The following is a 19,582-nucleotide window of genomic DNA, read 5'->3' as shown; positions in this document are numbered from 1 at the left end:
CAAGTTAAAGATTTATTATATAAAAATGAAAAATAATAACATAAGATAATAATATGGAAATACAAGATTAGATATAATTGGTATTTATAGTATTTAAATTAATAGCATTAAGCAAATAAAAATAAAAAGATGATAGAATATATTATACTAAACATCAAAAATAAATATATTTAATATAAGATCATTATAATTGATATATTAATAATTATATGAAAATTTGTTAAGAAAATATATATTTTAACCATTACTTTTCACATTTCATATCTCAAAATAAGAACGAGAAATATACTAATGATTTTCAACTATATAAGAGTACTATAATTATTGAGATGATATTTATAAAATATAATATCATTGTAATGATTGTTTTATCTTAATTAACAAACAATTTATCAAATATATATATATATATATATAAATATATTTGTATATTTTTATTAATAATAGTTTATTTATGATCATTACCGCTTACTATAAATTAAATTGATTAAGAGAAATATAATATTTATTCAGTATTTTTATAATTTTTATAATCAATTTGATAATTGATTGTTTAAATAAACAAATATTAAAATGTTAACAAAATTTTTCATTTTTTAAAAATAAATTTCCATAATTTTTTGTGAATTTTTTTGGATATTCAATATTTTCCAATATTTTCATGGGTATTTTCATATTTTGAATCTTCAATATTTCTATCAATACCGAAATTTTAAACCTTAATTAAAACTACTATGAAACAAAAGGAAGGAACTCCTTATCTTGATTTGACCTGCATGACATACTTACACCCTTTTATAAGAAATGGATTTCAATCTCAACAAAGAAATGAATTGCTTAACTCTTTACTTGTTATCCTCTAACTCTCTTTTAGCTTACTTTGTGACTGAATTATTTGTAATGATAAAAAATTTAATTATTTTGTTTTAAAATTCTTGATTGATAAAAAAAAAAAAAAAGTAAAATGAACTAGTCATTATCTTGGACTTCTAATTTAAGATACATACTTTTTGTAATATCGGAAAACAAAAAGTTATTTTTATATTTCATGAATTTGTGAAAGAAATGAAGTTGAAAAAAAAAAAATTTAGCCAACGGATTGATAGATCATAGATCCCAGTTCCAACATGATTAAATTTTTTTTCAAAATTTTATGATAAAATATATATTTTTAAAATTTTAAAAATCTAACCATGATTTTTCTATAAATAGTCGTGTAATAGAATGTGCATAAAAAAAGAGACTATCATTCTGTTTATTAAATAATTTTACCAAATAATGAAAAATAAAAAAATAATTTAATTTTTCCTTTGGCGAAACCGAAAGGTGAAGACCAACATAAACATCATTTGCTGCAGAGACAGTTCTGTTTCCAATGCAAAACCCCCCACGAGAGGAGACTTTTTATGGAAGTTTGATCATCTCCCTTTATATTAGTTTACTTTTCTTTTCTTTTCTTTTTTTCTTGGAAAAAAAATATTTTAGAGAAATTGATTTGTTTCTTTGTTCTCTTTGCTTGTATAGGCCAGTAGTCGGCAATTTGTTGAAAAATCTCGTCATTCTTTTAAAATAATAGACAAAATAATCCATCAAAGTGTATATATATATATATATATATATGTGTGTGTGTGTGTGTGTGTGTGTGTGTGTGTGTGTGTGTGTGTGTGTGTGCGCTTCTGTGAGCTTTTACTCAGCGAGGAGATAAATTTTACTTTTATTCTACGTTTACTGTCCAACGATATGAGAAACATAAGCATTTGTGTTCGCAGATCGTTTTTACTTGGGAAAAACTCTGTTTTTCTCAATCACCACCCAAGACCCACCACATTTATATGGTCACAGTACGCCTAATTCAGAGAAATATATACATATATTATTAGCTTTAAATTAACAACCTTTCGCAAAGTTATTAAGTATAAATCCTACAACTTTAATATTTTTCAAAAAAGAAAAATTCCTACAACTCCAATATATATATATATATATATATACACACCCAAGCAAAGCAAGCAAGATTTTCTTTTATTTCATATATCATGTTAGAGTACTGTGTAGCGTTTTTATTAAATATTTTGAATGATTTGTGGGCATTAAATTGTTTTTATTGCCTTTAATGAAATTTAATTGTTTCTGTTTTGGGGCTGTGGAATAAGGAAAGGGAAAAGAAGGATTTTGCGTTTTTTTTTTTTTTTTTTTTTGGAAATTACTTCATCTCCCTGATGTGTGTTTTTGGGGGATGAGAGAAAAAATTGGTTTTTTCTGCATTTTTGGTCCATGAGTGTGGTAAAGATCAGACACATTGAAAGTTCGAGGGAAAGCTTCAGTGGTGCTACATCTGAAAACTTTAAGAATCTGTTGTATCCCGAGAGACGACCGTCGAAAAACGCCTGCACCGATGGAAAAGGAATAGTCTTAAGGATATTGTGGTACCACACGGACATTGGACTAATTTCGTCAAGAGTAAATCAGCAAATCTAAGGACTTACAGGTGCCGGAGTTTATATTGTTAATTTTGTATATTTTATTTACAATTATTGTGGATCGACATGTATATATATATTATTCCCATAATATTTTTGTTACAATCTTAAGACTAACTTCCCGTTAGTATATGTAGATATAAATGGATTGTTCAATCTTTTTGTTGATTTGTGAGTTTCGGGTGGAAAGAAATTAAAATTGAAAAAAAAAATTTTAATTTCCTTCACACCCGAGTGTTGATTTCAATGGGCATTAGTTTATTTGATGTATTTAGTTTATCAAAAAATTTGTTTTTAACTTTTTTGGTAGCCCATATTTTGATCTGAGTTTGTGTGTGAAAGAAATAAATTTTTTGTACGCCTTCTACCCGATTAAATTTGTGGATGGGCATTTTATTTGTTTTATTAAAATATATATATATATATATATATTTATTTTTCATAATATTTACATGCCCATGTTTGGATCTACATTTTTATACCGGATTTGAAAGGATTTCATAAAACCGGATTTGAGGAAAAAAAAAATTTTTCTATCCCATGGCTTTCAAAAATTCTTGGGCAAATATTCATTTAGTTTAAAACTAGAAATTGGTTGGAATTAGTTTGTTGAGATAGAAAATAACAACTAATTAATTTCTATTTTGTGATTTTACAGAAATGGCAAATGGAGATGTGCCTGCTGCACAAGTGCCTTTTCAGACTCCTATGTTTCAAGTGCCTCCTCCTGCAGATTATGTAAAGAGATCTGAGAAATTCGATGGGGCTAATTTTAAAAAGTGGCAACAAAAAATGTTGTTTTACTTGACTATGTTGGGCCTTGCGAGGTACCTGACTGAAGATGCACCACCAAATAGTGAAGAGAGTAACGAAGAGACTCTGATGGTGGTGGATGCGGGGAGGAATTCCGATTATTGATGCTCTGTACGGAGTGTACTGTTGCATGAAGTCGGTAAAAGAACTGTGGGAAACTTTGGATCGAAAGTACAAAACTAAGAATGCTGGGTCCGAAAAGTTTGTTGTAGGCCGTTTCTTGGACTATATGATGGTGAATACTAAGCCATTGACGAGTCAAGTACATGAGCTGCAAGTGCTCATTCAAGAACTTTTTACTGAAGGGAGGGTCATTAATGAAGCCTTTCATATTGCTGCTATGATTGAGAACCTGCCTCTGAGTTGGGGAGACTTCAGAAATTATCTCAAGCATAAGAAAAAGAAAATGGATATAGAAGCTCTTGTTGGCAAGTTTCGAATTGAAGATGACAATAAGAGGTTTGATAGAAGATCCATGAAGGCCGGAGTGAAGGCCAATGTTGTGGAGCATGGAAGTAGCTCCAAGAACAAGAAGAAAATTGGAAAGAGTTCCAAGTTGGGGCCTAAATGAGGCATCTCCAAAAAGGCCAAGTTCTAAAGAAAATGTTTCAATTGTGACAAGATAGATCACAGAACGGTGTATTGTAAACTGTCGAAGAGAAAAAGCAACAAAGAGGCAACGATGATGGAGCACATCAGAAGAGAGGTTGATGAGATTAACCTAAATGCTGTTGTCTCTGAGGTGAACTTACTTAGTTCAAATCCAACAAAGTAGTAGATAGATACAGATGTAACCCACCACGTGTGTGTAGACAAGAGCATGTTTACCTCATTTGAACCGAAGGCAAATGGGGAGAGGTTGTTTATGGGTAACTCTGCCACATTCGAGATCCAAGGGGAGGGCAAGATAGTCCTAAAGATGACCTCCGGGAAGAATCTAACTCTTAATAATGTATTGTATGTTCTAGATATTTGTAATAATTTGGTGTCTGGATCGTTGCTAAGCAAACATAGATTTCTCTTAGTGCTTGAGTCAGACAAGGTTATTGTAACAGCCCAGACCACCTACGTCCGATATTGTCCTCTTTGGAAGCTAGGTGGTCTGGGCTGTTACAGATGGTATCAGAGCCAGTACCCGGATCGGTGTGCCAGCGAGGATACTGGGTCTCAAGAAGGGAGGATTGTGAAGTCCCACATCGGTTGGAAAGGGGAACAAAGCATACCATATAAATGGGTATGGATACATTTCCCGTACAACATATTCCCATGAGGGAAAGTAAAACCGTGAGGGGTAGGATTGGACTCAACATCTAGCTTCCAAAGCGGACAATATCGTGATTGGGCCTGGGAGGCCCGGGCCAGTGGGACTAGCAGGTGAAGGGGTGGGACCCCTAACCATTATGACGCGTTTTGACAAAACCTTTAAAGCTGGGTTGTAAGAGGATTACCCAGGCCCAAAGAGGACAATATCGGACGCGGGTGATCTGGACTGTTACAGGTATCTTGTCCAAATATGGAATATTTGTGGGAAAAGGCTGTATAGTCAATGAAATGTTCAAATTGAATGTAATGACTATAAAGCCAAAGAATATTAATAATAAAGCTAGTACTTCTTCTGTTTACTTGCTTGAGTCTTCCATTTTGTGGCATGGTAGACTAGGTCATGTTAATTTTAATTCTCTGTGGAGATTAATTAACTTGAATCATATTCCCACGTTTTATATTGATTCCAACCATAAGTGTGAAACTTGTGTAGAGGAAAAATTAACGAGGTTATCATATCAAACAATTGAAAGAAATAATGAACCTTTGAATCTAATACATAGTGATGTATGTGATTTACAGTTTGCATCAACTAGAGGTGGTAATAAATATATTATCAACTTTATAGATCATAGCGCGAAATATTGCTATGTGTACTTGCTAAAGAGCAAAGATGAGGCTATAGAGCAATTTATTTTCTATAAAACGGAAGTTGAGAATCAATTCACCCGAAAAATTAAAGTGATTAGAAGTGATCATGGTGAGGAGTACATGACTCTTTTTGGAGAGTATTGTGCTCAACATGGCATAATACATGAAGTTACTCTACCATATTCACCACAATCAAATAACGTGGCTAAACGGAAAAATAAAACCTTAAAAGAAATGATGAATACAATGTTGATAAGTTCTGAAGTACTACAAAACTTATAGGGGGAAGCCGCTTTGTTGGCAAACGACCTTTTTAATAAGGTACCTCAAAAGGACCAAATAAAGACACCCTATAAATTATGAAAAGGAAGACAACCTTCCTTTAATTACTTACGTGTGTGGGGGTGTTTAGCCAAAGTTGTGGTACCAACTCCAAAGAGAGTGAAGATAGGTTCTAAAACTGTTGATTGCATCTTCATAGGATATGTACAAAATAGTAGTGCATATCAGTTTCTTGTGTATAGGTCAGAAATTCCTGATATATACAAGAATATGATAATAGAATCAAGAAATGCATCATTTTTCGAACATATTTTTCCATATAAAATGGAAGAATGATCAAGTTTGTCTAAACGAACTTGTGATACTATCAATGAAGATAATCATGATAGTGGTCAAGAATAAGAAACTGATGCTAAGACTAAGGTTGAGTTTAAACATTAAAGCTTCCAAGAGGCTATAAATTCTCCTGAAGGAAATTTATGAAAAGAAGCTGTGAAAAGTGAGATAGATTCTATCTTGCAAAATCACATTTGGGAGTTAGTAGATCTTGCTCCAGGTTATAAACTTTTAGGTTACAAATGAAATTTTAAAAAGAAGATGAAAGCATATGGAACTATAGACAAATACAAGGCAAAACTTGTAATTAAAGGATACAAGCAACAAGAAGGTCTTGATTATTTTGATACTTATTCTTCGGTGACGAGAACAAATTACATAAGGATGGTACTGGCAATTGCTGCATTGCGGGATCTTGAGGTAAATCAAATGGATGTGAAAACAGCCTTTTTTAATGGAGATCTCGATGAAGAGATCTATATGGAGAAATCCGAAGGTTTCTTCGCTTCAGGACAAGAAAAGAAAGTCTGTAGATTGGTGAAGTCCTTGTATTGACTTAAACAAGCTTCGAAGCAATGGCATCAAAAATTTGATAGTGCCATGCTTAATGATGGATTTAAAATAAATGAGTATGACAAGTGTATCTATGTAAAAGATACAGAGAATTGATATATCATTCTTTGTTTGTATGTAGATGATATACTCATTATGGGTAGTGACGACAATATGGTCCGAACTAAAAAAGTCATGTTAAAATCTAGATTTGACATGAAGGATACGGGGCTTGCTGATGTGATTTTAGGAATGAAAATCACTAGGATTTCGAATGGAACCATTCTTAGTCAAACGCATTATGTAGATAAAATACTGAATAATTTTTTTAGTAAAGATGATACTAGTATAGCTAGAATACCCATTGATGTGAGTTTACACTTATCCAAGAATAAAGGAGAGAGTGTATCTCAAGTGGAATATGTAAGGGTAATTGGAAATCTAATGTACTTAATGAATTGTATAAGACCAGACTTAGCTTACGCTATAAGTAAACTGAGTAGATACATGAGTAATCTGAATGATGATCATTGGAAAGGAATCGTTAGAGTATTAAGATATTTGCGATATACTCATAAATACGAACTGCATTATACTAGATATCCAGCTGTATTAGAAGGATACAGTGATGCTAATTGGAGATCAGATATTAAGGAATCAAAATCCACTAGTAGTTATATATTTACATTAGCGGGTGCAGCCGTAACGTAAAAGTCCTCAAAACAAACAGTAATAGCTCGATCCACGATGGAATCTGAGTTCATCGCATTAGATAAATGTGGTGAAGAGGCAGAATGGCTACGTCAATTCTTGGAGGACATTTCGAGGTGGCCAAAACCTGTGCTAGCGATAAGTATACATTGTGACAGTCAATTTGTGATTGGTAGGGCATAGAATGTGATGTATAATGGAAAGTCTAGACACATTCCTCGTTCACACAATTCCATTAGACAATTAATCTCAATTAGAGTTATCTTAATAGACTATGTAAAGTCTAAAGAAACGTTGCGCATCAGCTAACCAAAGTATTAAATAGAGAATTAGTTGAGAAATTATCTAAGGGAATGGGATTAAAGCCTATGAGTAAATTCGATACGATGGAAACCCAACCTAGTTAACTGGAGATCCCAAGATCTAGGTTCAGTGGAAAAATGTAATTGTAAAAACTGGTGTAGATCACTGTGGGGGTTATTCCTCTACTCATTCCTATGATGAAACAGTGATAAAAAGAGTATAAGCATGAAGTATATGAAATAGGAATCACCTATGTGAGAGTGAAGAATAGCCGTTTCAAAGGCGAATTGTTAAGGGCGTAATTATTTAGAAACTCTCGCAGAACCACGTAGGTATTAAATGTCAAAATGAACATAACAGTGAGAACTGATGTGTATGAGGAAGGAATCTATGTGAACTATGTTGTCATTTACACAAACAACGAAATAGCTCAAAGATATCGCATCTACCACTAGTCAGCAAAAAAGATATAGTCTCACAAGAAAATGTTCAAAGTGTAACATCTACCTATCCTATGCAGGTTCCAACTGCAAAGCTTTACCACCAGAGTCTTGCATAGTCCAAGTAGTCGAATCATTCATGTGGGGGATTGTAACGATTTTATTAAATATTTTGAATGATTTGTGGGCATTAAATTGTTTTTATTACCTTTAATGAAATTTAATTGTTTCCGTTTTAAGGCTATGGAATAAGGAAAGGGAAAAGAAGGATTTTGTGTGTTTTTTTTTTTGGAAATTACTTCATCTCCCTGATGTGTGTTTTTGGAGGATTAGAGAGAAAATTGGTTTTGTTGTGCATTTTTGGTCCGTGAATGTGGTAAAGATCAGGTATACTGAAAGTTCGAGGGAAAGCTTTAGTGGTGCAACGTCTGAAAGCTTCAAGAATCCATTGTATTTTGGGAGATGACCATCGAAAAACGCCTGCACTGGTAAGATGGAAATATTCTTAAGGAGATTGTTGTCAGGACCCGTCCAAAATTCCTCACCGGAACCCTAGACAAGCCCTGATCCCAGGCAAATACCACCGAACCTTCCAACGGAAAATCCAGCAATACCTCCCCTAAGGGTAGGACTAACCAAAATTTTCCTGCACTGAAAATAAACTTCTAAAAACATTCCCTAAGTCCTCCCACATTACTACAAGTTGATTCCACAAACTTACAGCATTTTAAAAGAATAACAGCAACTCAGTGCATAAATAATAACTACATGTCCAATACAGTATACAGAGCATTATACAAATAAATGTGGAATTAATACAATGTCAGATAAAGAAGCAATCACGATGAAGAGGAAAAAGGGAAGAAATACTTCTTGGACTTTCGGCAATAAGCTGAGACGTCGGGCTCGCCCCGGACGATCAACGTCTCCCAACCTGGACCGAGGGGAACGAAATTTAAAAATGTGAGATCCTAATCATCTCAGTGAGTGACCCTATCTACTGAACACTTTTAATATTAATAATATAACAAATAAAGGAATTTAATTAATACCAACAATTAAATAAATAAATAATAATAACAATTGAAGTAATATATAAGACTTGCCTGCCCTCGGTCCAATGGCAACTCACGGGAGACATAATACTTACGCGCTAACCATATATACACCGGAACACCAATACTGTATGAGTGCGTCTAAAATAATTACTAAATTAATTATTACCGTATCGATTTTCCAAAATCACTGTGGGAAATATACCAATTTTCAAATTTACCATCCCACATATTCTCCTTTAACATACCCGGTACGAAACTTTCGATAACAATATAAAAATAATTTTTCTCGTAACATGAGGTTCAACAAATAATATTCTACGGGCATAATTATAAAATTTAAACTACCAATTTAAACAAATATTTTCCTTACAATATTAAACCAATTATGCCCAAAAACAATATAAAATCCAAACACAATTAATTAATGAAAATACTTGCTCATGTATAATAAATACAATTAAATCACAATAAAATAATAATCGGGAAATTTTTAGTAATCCAAAATTCCGTTTAGCACCAACAAACATATACGCACTTATAAAATAATAATTTTCCACAATTATAATTAAATTGCACCACATGAGCATAATTCCAAATATCAATTAAACACCAATTAAATATAATTAATTACCCTAAAAAAATTTTAAAGGTGGGTCACTCACCTGGAGCACGAAATTAACCTAAGATCCTCCATGGGATCAATTCCACGACTCACCCGTGCTCCTAGAACATAATTCACACACAGTCAAATAAATTAATATTTTATTCGGATAAATAATACCCGGTACCCGGGGGGTCTAACACAAACGTTAACCAAAATTGACAAATTATATGTCTATGGAAAGCTTGTGAGATGAGGATCACATTACCGACCTCCATTGAGTTCAATTCAACCGGCGGTGGCCGGAAAGCTTCGGCCGAGTTTAAACTTGAGGGATCTCTCAAACGGTGGGGATTTTGGGCAATCTAACCCCGGAAATGGACTCAGAGGGGTCGAAAATGGTGGGATAGAGGTATGGGTCGAGCTGGGTTGGCCGGCAAACACAAGAAAAGAGGAGAGAGAAAATTTTCGGCCGGCGGCTTCTCCGGCCCGATCTGGGCGCATCCGGCGACCGGTGACAGTGAAATTTTGTGGCCGAGCTCTCCTCCATCCCCCGCTCATCTCTGGACGGCGCGTGTAGCAAGGTGGTGGCCGAAAACGAAGAAACGGTGACAGCCCGAGAGGAAGAAGGAAAGGAAAGGAAGAAGAAGAAGGCTCAGGGTGGCTGGGCATTTTTCCCACGTGGGGGAAAAGAGAAAAGAAAAAAAAGAAAAGAAAAAGAAAGAAAAAGAAATAAAAAGAAATAAATTAAAATTAATTAAATAATATTAAAAATAATATTATTATATAAAATAATAATAATAAAATAATATGATATTAAGCATGGTTGACATGTGGCATCTCACCATGGTGACACATGGTCACATTTATTAAGTCACACGTGGCACATTGTTACACGTTTAAAAATAATATTAAAATAATACAATATTTGAAAAACTCTACAGGTCCATAACTTTCAACCCACATGTCCAAATCAGGCGTGCCGCTAGTCTACGGACTCGTATCGACGAGTACTTCACAACCATGCATGAGTCAAAGCTTAACTTTGCATGAATAAAAAGTCAACTCCAGCATCCCTTGGACACTTTGGACCCCAACTTGTTTTGCTCGTAACTTTCAAACCATAGCTCCGTTTTCAACGTGCTACTAGTTTACGAACTCGTGCCAATGTGTACTTCGTAACAGTATCTCAGTCAACCTAGAATTCCATCCAGGTCAAAAAGTCAAGTTTTGACCCTTTGGGTCAACGGTCAACGGTCAACGATCAAAGTCAACGGTCAATGGTCAACCTTGGTCAAAGTTGGAAATTTTCCGTTGTACTTTGGGACGGGATGTTACAATCTTCCGCCCTTAAAAAAATTTCGTCCTCGAAATTTCTTTCGTCGCTGAAACGCATAAGAATATTGATTGCGGATTTGTGCCTCGAGCTTCCACGTCGCTTTCTCGACTAAATTAATTCACCACAAGACCTTGACTCGAGAAAATAGTCTTACTGATCCATAAGCATTCTTCATGATTTAAAATCTGCACTGGTCGCTCCTTACATGACAGGTCTTTGACGTCTTTTCATAGCAACAATACGGGAATTATGCTGCATATCCATGTCTGCTTTCCCGAAGATACTAACTTGCATACCACAAAACCAATTCTTCCCATAACCCCGTAGAACCAATGTAACAAGAACTTGGCTTTCTCTATCAACCAAAGCGTACAACTCTCTCCTATAGAGATAATCTCCAAAACTTAATCTCGAACTTTGAATTCAACATCTTTCCCATGCACGTCGGCTTAACTCATTTGTCGATTCCTGAGCGGTCTTCAAACTCCCTTGGATGACCTTCACCTTATTCATAGTCATTCGTAGGTGTTTGCATCCAATTCACATTGGTCGTCGTACGGTGCTTCTCCTTACCTACTTCACTCCAACACTGTGGAGTTCGGCGCTGCTTTCCATATAGAATCTCATACGAAGACATCTCGATGCTCGCTTGGTAGTTAATATCGTAACGAATCCTATCGATGCCAATTGCTCAATCCAGCTTCTTTCGACATTGCATAATGCACGGTCTCAACATAACTTCCAAGTGTGAATTCTGCACTTTGCTTGTCCATTGGCCTATGGTGAAAGGCGATGCAGTCGTTAAGTCTCGCTTCAAGTGTATCCGTATACACACAACTGTATAGCTCTTCTTCCGAACCTGAGTAGCTTAACTTAGCAAGTATAATAGAGACCTCATCCACTATCACTACACTACCATCACGCCTAATAGTGAATTTTAACTTCCTCTTGTGCAACTTTCCTCCTCATACCCCCTAATTAAGGATATTCAAACTAGGCCACGAGAACACGATCTACAAGTCTTGGTCATAGTCGAACGCTAACCATAAAATGCTTCTGAAGTATGCATCCTTAAATCAACAACCAAGTAGAACTTTAATCTTGTTTGATTCTCTAAATGCTGTCGTACCTTCTCTTTGTGAACGATAGTTTAAGCACAAAATCCATGTTTACATCTCCCCACCCGACATGGAAATGGGCAAGGATTGAAACTACCTCAAACGTTTCTACTCCCCACTTTTACTTGTCGGTGACTTAAGTACCTTTATTCGAATCCTGCAACGTCCTTTATCGTGCCAAACCATAATGTCATCTAGTGAGCATTCCATACATCTTTGTACCCTTGGGGTGTATCGCATACATTGAATCACGTGCTTCCTTTGAACTCAACGATATCCTACTTTGGACTCTCAATTGGCGATACTTAACTCTTAAATCGCTCTTGGAAGACCATAACATAAAACAAATAATAAAATATATTTTTCAAATATACCACCAACATAAAATATACACAATTTATCAATCCAAATTAAATTTCCAAACTTCTTCAAAATCAAAATATAATTTATGAAATTTACTAATTAAATCAATGAAATAATAAATAATACGAAAATTATTTTAACTAGTTTAAAATACCTTAACTTGCATAGGCAATTGTTAAAACTCCACATTGGAACAATAATAAAAACATGAATAAATGCATAAAATCATATCTTAAAATCCATAGCATAAAATGAAATATGCACGCTCGTAATGGAGCTACGTACGATACCTTCTAACATGCTACATAATCTATGATTCCAGCTGTCGCCGGTACTCTGCTACCAATACAACCCAGGGTGATTGCCTATATTGGCCGTCCGATCCCCTGGACTCATAGGCAACATGATTATGGGGCTAGCTCTACATGGACCACATTGGTTCGCCTCCTCCGTATGGTGCAGTATAATATCAAACAATATAACATACAAATACATGTATGAACATAAACAAAAAATACTTGAATAAAATGCCTTTAATTTCAAATATCACTTTGAAAAGTATTTAATTTTTAATAATCGATTGGGAAAAATATTTTGACACCTTGACGTTGATCGACACGCATCCATACTCGACAACGGGTATCGATTATGGGTGATGACCTTGATAAGTCGTTGGTAGCCGATACACACCCTTAGGCAATCATCCTTCTTCTCCATGAACGAAACAGATGTCTGATGGTAAGCTTGATCTAATGAAACCTTTATTCACTAAATCTTGCAGCTGAGCCTTTCAGTCCTTTAACTTTCATAGAGTCACATGGTATGGCAGTACTGAAATAGATCGATGTCCAAAGCCAAATCAATAATGATTCGATATCCTTTTTACGGTCGTAATCCAGATAACTTGCTGGGAAAATGCTTTCGAATTACTTCCCACTATTAGTGGTTCCAACGCTCACCATCTTCGTTGGCATCAACCACATGGATCAAATACCTTTGACAACCCTTCTCCAATAGCTCCTTGGAGACGAGGACAGAAATTAACCACGGTAAAGGCCTCCTAACTCCTCCATGAAGCACCACTTCAAGTAAGCTGAATCACTTTAGCTTTACTCCTTTATGCCAGCGGTCCATAAACATAAGTTGCATAACCACTCGATCCATATCTAGGGTCACTTCAGATCCCAAAAAGATTCAAAGATTGGATCTGCCCCCATTATTTGAGCTTCGATAAAGAAAAGACAATTCTCGACCATTGACTAGGCCATAGGAATTCCCCGTTAGGATAGATGATTCTAATTGACACCCTCGAAGATTAGAGTTATTTCAACTCGAGCAATGAATTTGCTTCGAGACAAAGAGAAAGAACGCTTTAAGACAGGTAAAACGAGAGAATAGACGCGGATGGGATGCACAACAATGCACAGTCCCTTAGGAATACTAGAACCTAGAGCTCTGATACCAACTGTCAGGACCCGTCCAAAATTCCTCACTGGAACCCTAGACAAGCCCTGATCCCAGGCAAATACCACCGAACCTTCCAACGGAAAATCTGGCAATACCTCCCCTAAGGGTAGGACTAACCAAAATTTTCCTACACTGAAAACACACTTCTAAAAACATCCCCTTATTCCTCCCACATTACTACAAGTTGATTCCACAAACTTACAGCACTTCAAAAGAATAAACAACTCAGTGCATAAATAATAACTACATGTCCAATACAGTATATAGAGCATTATACAAATAAATGTGGAATTAATACAACGTCAGATAAAGAAGCAATACACGACGAAGAGGAAAAAGGGAAGAAATACTTCTTGGACTTTCGGCAATGAGCTGAGACGTCGGGCTCGCCCTGGACGATCAACGTCTCCCAACCTGGACCGAGGGGAACGGAATTTAAAAACGTGAGATCCTAATCATCTCAGTGAGTGACCCTATCTACTAAACACTTTTAATATTAATAATATAACAAATAAAGGAATTTAATTAATACCAACAATCAAATAAATAAATAATAATAACAATTGAAGTAATATTTTCTCTCAAAACTGTCACTATTCACTCCGTTGGAAATGTTCCCTTTTTAAAACATTTTCACAAAACCTGATATTTGTACTTCCCGAAAACCAAGAGATCAATTAATTTGATAAACAATAAATAAATACCCCAATTATAAATAAAATGTAATAAGATATAATAAATAGATCAATTAATTTGATAAACAATAAATAAATACCCCAATTATAAATAAAATGTAATAAGATATAATAAATAAATTTTGAATACTTTGGGGTTTGAAATTTCTTTATCCGAAAATTTATACTTGACGCACCACACCATATACTAGTGATGCCCTCCGATACCCAGCGTCCCGAGCACCGACTGGCGGGAGATTAAAGAGAGAAACTTGCATATGACACTTCGGCGTCCCGACACTACCGCTGCTGAAACCGTCATCCCGGCCAAGGAGGGGGGCGGCTGATGCGCAATATATAAGACTTGCCTGCCCTCGGTCCAATGGCAACTCACAGGAGACATAATACTTGAACGCTAACCACATATACACTGGAACACCAATACTGTATGAGTGCGTCTAAAATAATTACTAAATTAATTATTACCGTATCGATTTTCCGAAATCACCGTGGGAAATATACCAATTTTCAAATTTACCATCCCACATATTCTCCTTTAACATACCCGGTACGAAACCATCGATAACAATATAAAAATAATTTTTCTCGTAACACGAGGTTCAACAAATAATATTCTATGGGCATAATTATAAAATTTAAACCACCAATTTAAACAAATATTTTCCTTACAATATTTAAACCAATTATGCCAAAAAACAATATAAAATCCAAACACAATTAATTAATGAAAATACTTGCTCATGTATAATAAATACAATTAAATCACAATAAAATAATAATCGGGAAATTTCTAGTAACCCAAAATTCCATTTAGCACCAACAAACATATACGCACTTATAAAATAATAATTTTCCACAATTATAATTAAATTACACCACATGAGTATAATTCCAAATATCAATTAAACACCAATTAAATATAATTAATTACTCCAAAATATTTTTAAAGGTGGATCACTCACCTGGAGCACGCAATTAACCTAAGATTCTCCATGGGATCAATTCCACGACTCACCCGTGCTCCTAGAACACAATTCACACACAGTCAAATAAATTAATATTTTATTCGGGTAAATAATACCCGGTACCCGGGGGATCTAACACAAACGTTAACCAAAATTGACAAATTATATGTCTATGGAAAGCTTGTGAGATGAGGATCACATTACCGACCTCCATTGAGTTCAATTCAACCGGCGGTGGCCGGAAGTTGGCCGGAAAGCTTCGGCCGAGTTTAAACTTGAGGGATCTCTCAAACGGTGGGGATTTTGGGCAATCTAACCCCGGAAATGGACTTAGAGGGGTCGAAAATGGTGGGATAGAGGTATGGGTCGAGCTGGATTGGTCGGAAAACACAAGAAAAGAGGAGAGAGAAAATTTCTGACCGGCGGCTTCTCCGGCCCGATCTGGGCACGTCCGGCGGCCGGTGACCGTGAAATTTTGCGGCCGAGCTTGCCTCCGTCTCCCGCTCATCTCTGGCCAATGCATGTAGCAAGGTGGTGGCCGGAAACGAAGAAACGGCGACGGCCCGAGAGGAAGAAGGAAAGGAAAGGAAGAAGAAGGAAGAAGAAGAAGAAGAAGGCTCGGGGTGGCTAGGCATTTTTCCCACGTGGGGGAAAAGAAAAAAGAAAAAAAACGAAAAGAAAAAGAAATAAAAAGAAATAAAAAGAAATAAATTAAAATTAATTAAATAATATTAAAAATAATATTATTATATAAAGTAATAATAATAAAATAATATGATATTAAGCATGGTTGACATGTGGCATCTCACCATGGTGACACATGGTCACATTTATTAAGTCACACGTGGCACATTGTTACACGTTTAAAAATAATATTAAAATAATACAATATTTGAAAAACTCTACAGGTCCATAACTTTCAACCCACATGTCCAAATCAGGCGTGCCGCTAGTCTACGGACTTGTATCGACGAGTACTTCACAATCATGCATGAGTCAGAGCTCAACTTTGCATGAATAAAAAGTCAACTCCGGTATCCCTTAGACAGTTTGGACCCCAACTTGTTTTGCTCGTAACTTTCAAACCGTAGCTCCGTTTTCAACGTGCTACTAGTCTACGAACTCGTGCCAACGTGTACTTCGTAACGTACCTCAATTAACCTAGAATTTCATCCGAGTCAAAAAGTCAACTTTTGACCCCTTGGGTCAACGGTCAACGGTCAAAGTCAACGGTCAACAGTGAACCTCGGTCAAAGTTGGAAAATTTTCATTGTACTTTGGGATGGGGTGTTAAATTGTGGTACCACACAGGCTTCGGACTAATTTTATCAAGAATAAATTAGCAAATCTAAGGATTTACAGGTGCCTAAATTTATATTGTTAATTTTGTATATTTTATTTACAATTATTTTGAATTCATATATATATATATATACATATATTATTCCCATAATATTTTTCCAGTATACTGTCCTATAAATACATAACCAATATTACTGCCTTTTTTTTCCCCATATGTAATCTTTTTCTATTGGGATCATCAAACATTATATGTTATATGATAACTGCATATACATATATAAGCATTAATAGATACATATTAACCCTTATATATATATATATATATATATTTATATATGGGTTAACCAACTAGTATAAACGGAGCAACAAAGCCATATAGTAGAAAACTTAAATATCCATACAATATGCATCAGCCTCAGTTGGTCATTTGTTTACATTGAAATCAATTTCTTTAGGGGTATGGGAGTTTTTGGGTGGGCAAATGTGGCTTCCATTGGGGGTATGGGAGTTTTTGGGTAGGCAGATGTGGCCTCCATCGTCGCCTCAACAACTCGACGGTGGATCCTGGTTATATTGCGACTTTTTGTCGAACCAACATCCTGAAAACAAGAGATGTCGTCGATATTTAAAATATCACAAAAACAAAAGCAGCTTATAATTAAAAAGCATTTATCCAAGTCGTCTCAACTCAAACCACCTTTTTTATTTACCAACTGGTTATTATTTTTAATGTCTATTTAATATAGTTTATGTAAGAAGAGCTTTTGGTTCTAAAATTTTTTTCCAACAGCTTATATAAGAAGAGTTTTTATTGAAAACTAATGAATGTTTAGTTATCAATTTAAAAAGTGCTTTTAAACTTTCATTTTATGCTCTTTTGACTTCCCATATTAGCTTACATAAATGGTTTTTTGGGAGAAGTTTAAAATTTTAACTTTTCAATTTTGGTTTAAAAAATATCAACAAGTATTTATTGACTTATAGCCAAATATTTATTTTTTTAAACAGAAAAGCTTATGACAATCAATAAGTGTTTTTCACTAAAAAATAAATTATATAAAAAAGAGGCATAAACTATTGCAATGTTAACATTTATTAATTAAAAATAATAATTTACCTGGCATGATTAAAACCAAAATTTCTATCACATGAAATTAATAACTTCAAAATTTTAATTTTATAGTTTCAAGTGTACACTCATATATTTACATGCAAGAATTCTTGAATTAGGAAAATCTATTTTATCAAATAATGAACATTTATATGACACATGTTAAGAATTACCATATTCTATCTATGTTTAGGATTAATAAATTAGAGATTCCTAATAAGGGATTAACTTTGTGTTTGGTATTAATGTTTACGTTTTTTATTTTCAATTTTTTCTAAAAGTTTTCCTTTATTTGTGTATTATTAACTTGTGCTTTTTAAATGACATGTATACTTTTGACTGAACTACAAGCTTAACGAAAATGAAAATATTGTAAAAATAAAAAAGAACGGCAAGTTGGAAATAGTTTCAAACTATTTATAAAATTAATGAGACTGATTTTGTATTTTTCATAATTTATTTTTGTCATTGTAAATAAATATTATTGTAGACATTAATCATGCATACAAGTATGCTTCATGTTTCAAATGAAAAAAAAAAAGACACAAAAATAAAAATGTTACTAGATATATAGGGAGTGTTTTAAGTTATAAGATTATATTATTTGCATGGATATATGATGTGTTTCTGGCATGCACAATATCACCAAATTATATATGTAAATAATTATGTACACTAAACGGAAGCCTTTTTTTTTTTTTTTTGAATATTAAATTGAAAACTGATAATTAATTAGTTAATTTTTATTTTATTTTTGGTTGAAAAACCAAGATCCTAAACATATATATATAATTAGTAATGATTAATTATGTGTTTTTCTTAAAAAGATTGTATAAATATGTGTGTACGCACAAATAATTCATTTAATGTGCATGGAGGTGATTAAGTAAAAATCTTACCTTTCGAATCGATAAGGGATCATGGACTGCATTCTTTTGAGTCGAGGTGAGCTGCTGAAAGTGTTCCATTTGCAAACCAAATTGAATGAGAGAAACTAGCTAGATCTTACAAATGTAGTCGATATGAATATTGAAAATGCAAGGCATTCTCTACTTATATATATATATATATATATACACCCACCAGACCCCCTTTTACTACTGTATTGGTATGTATAAAAGTAATTAAAAAAAAAATTTTTTTCTAATTTTTTATCTCGCTTCCGCATAACGAATAGCTAAAAGAAATTTCTTTTTCATATATACTGTATACGATTTGGACATGTGAAATGAAACCCACCCTCTATTTTCTTGCAACGGACAGTATTTCCTTGATTCCATTATTAATTTATTAATTTATTTTTCTCAGTTTTGTCAGGATTGAGAAATTTCCTTGTAGCCTGTGCAATTAATACGGTTGAATCCCTTATGAGAGGAAAATATGTATGTGTACGATAGTGGTACTGCAGCATCATACCACTTCAATATATCTGTAATACATATACAAACTCAACCCTACTCATTGGCAGCATCGCATAAAATTAAAATAAAATATGCAAATCCTTATTTAATATTTTATCAAACATCCAATTATAAATGATTTATTATATTATATCATTCACAACATTGTATATAAGTTCTTTCTTTTACTATAGTTTTTTTTATTGGAAAAACAGAAATCTCAATTGCTCTTTGGATGATATTTAATTGGAACCGGATAAGGAAACAGGTAAGAAGGCCTCTCAAATTTTCTTCCTAGTGAAACTCTTGTTGCCCAAGTCTATTAAAAAGTA

General features: G+C 34.2%; 1 long non-coding RNA gene across 1 annotated transcript; it reads right to left on the bottom strand.

Annotated features, from left to right (window-relative positions):
• Window positions 1-17,093: 17,093 nt before the first annotated feature.
• LOC132803489 (uncharacterized) lies at window positions 17,094-18,888 on the bottom strand. The gene is made up of 2 exons (XR_009638786.1): window positions 18,750-18,888; window positions 17,094-17,338 (listed from the first exon to the last, which is right to left on the bottom strand). It is a non-coding gene; the product is annotated as an uncharacterized LOC132803489 (long non-coding RNA).
• Window positions 18,889-19,582: the final 694 nt, after the last annotated feature.

This window comes from Ziziphus jujuba, chromosome 4 (genome assembly GCF_031755915.1).
Source record: "Ziziphus jujuba cultivar Dongzao chromosome 4, ASM3175591v1".
Classification (NCBI taxonomy): domain Eukaryota; kingdom Viridiplantae; phylum Streptophyta; class Magnoliopsida; order Rosales; family Rhamnaceae; genus Ziziphus; species Ziziphus jujuba.
Note: the sequence above shows the minus strand (reverse complement) of the source record. Positions and strands in the feature narration are given on the sequence as shown.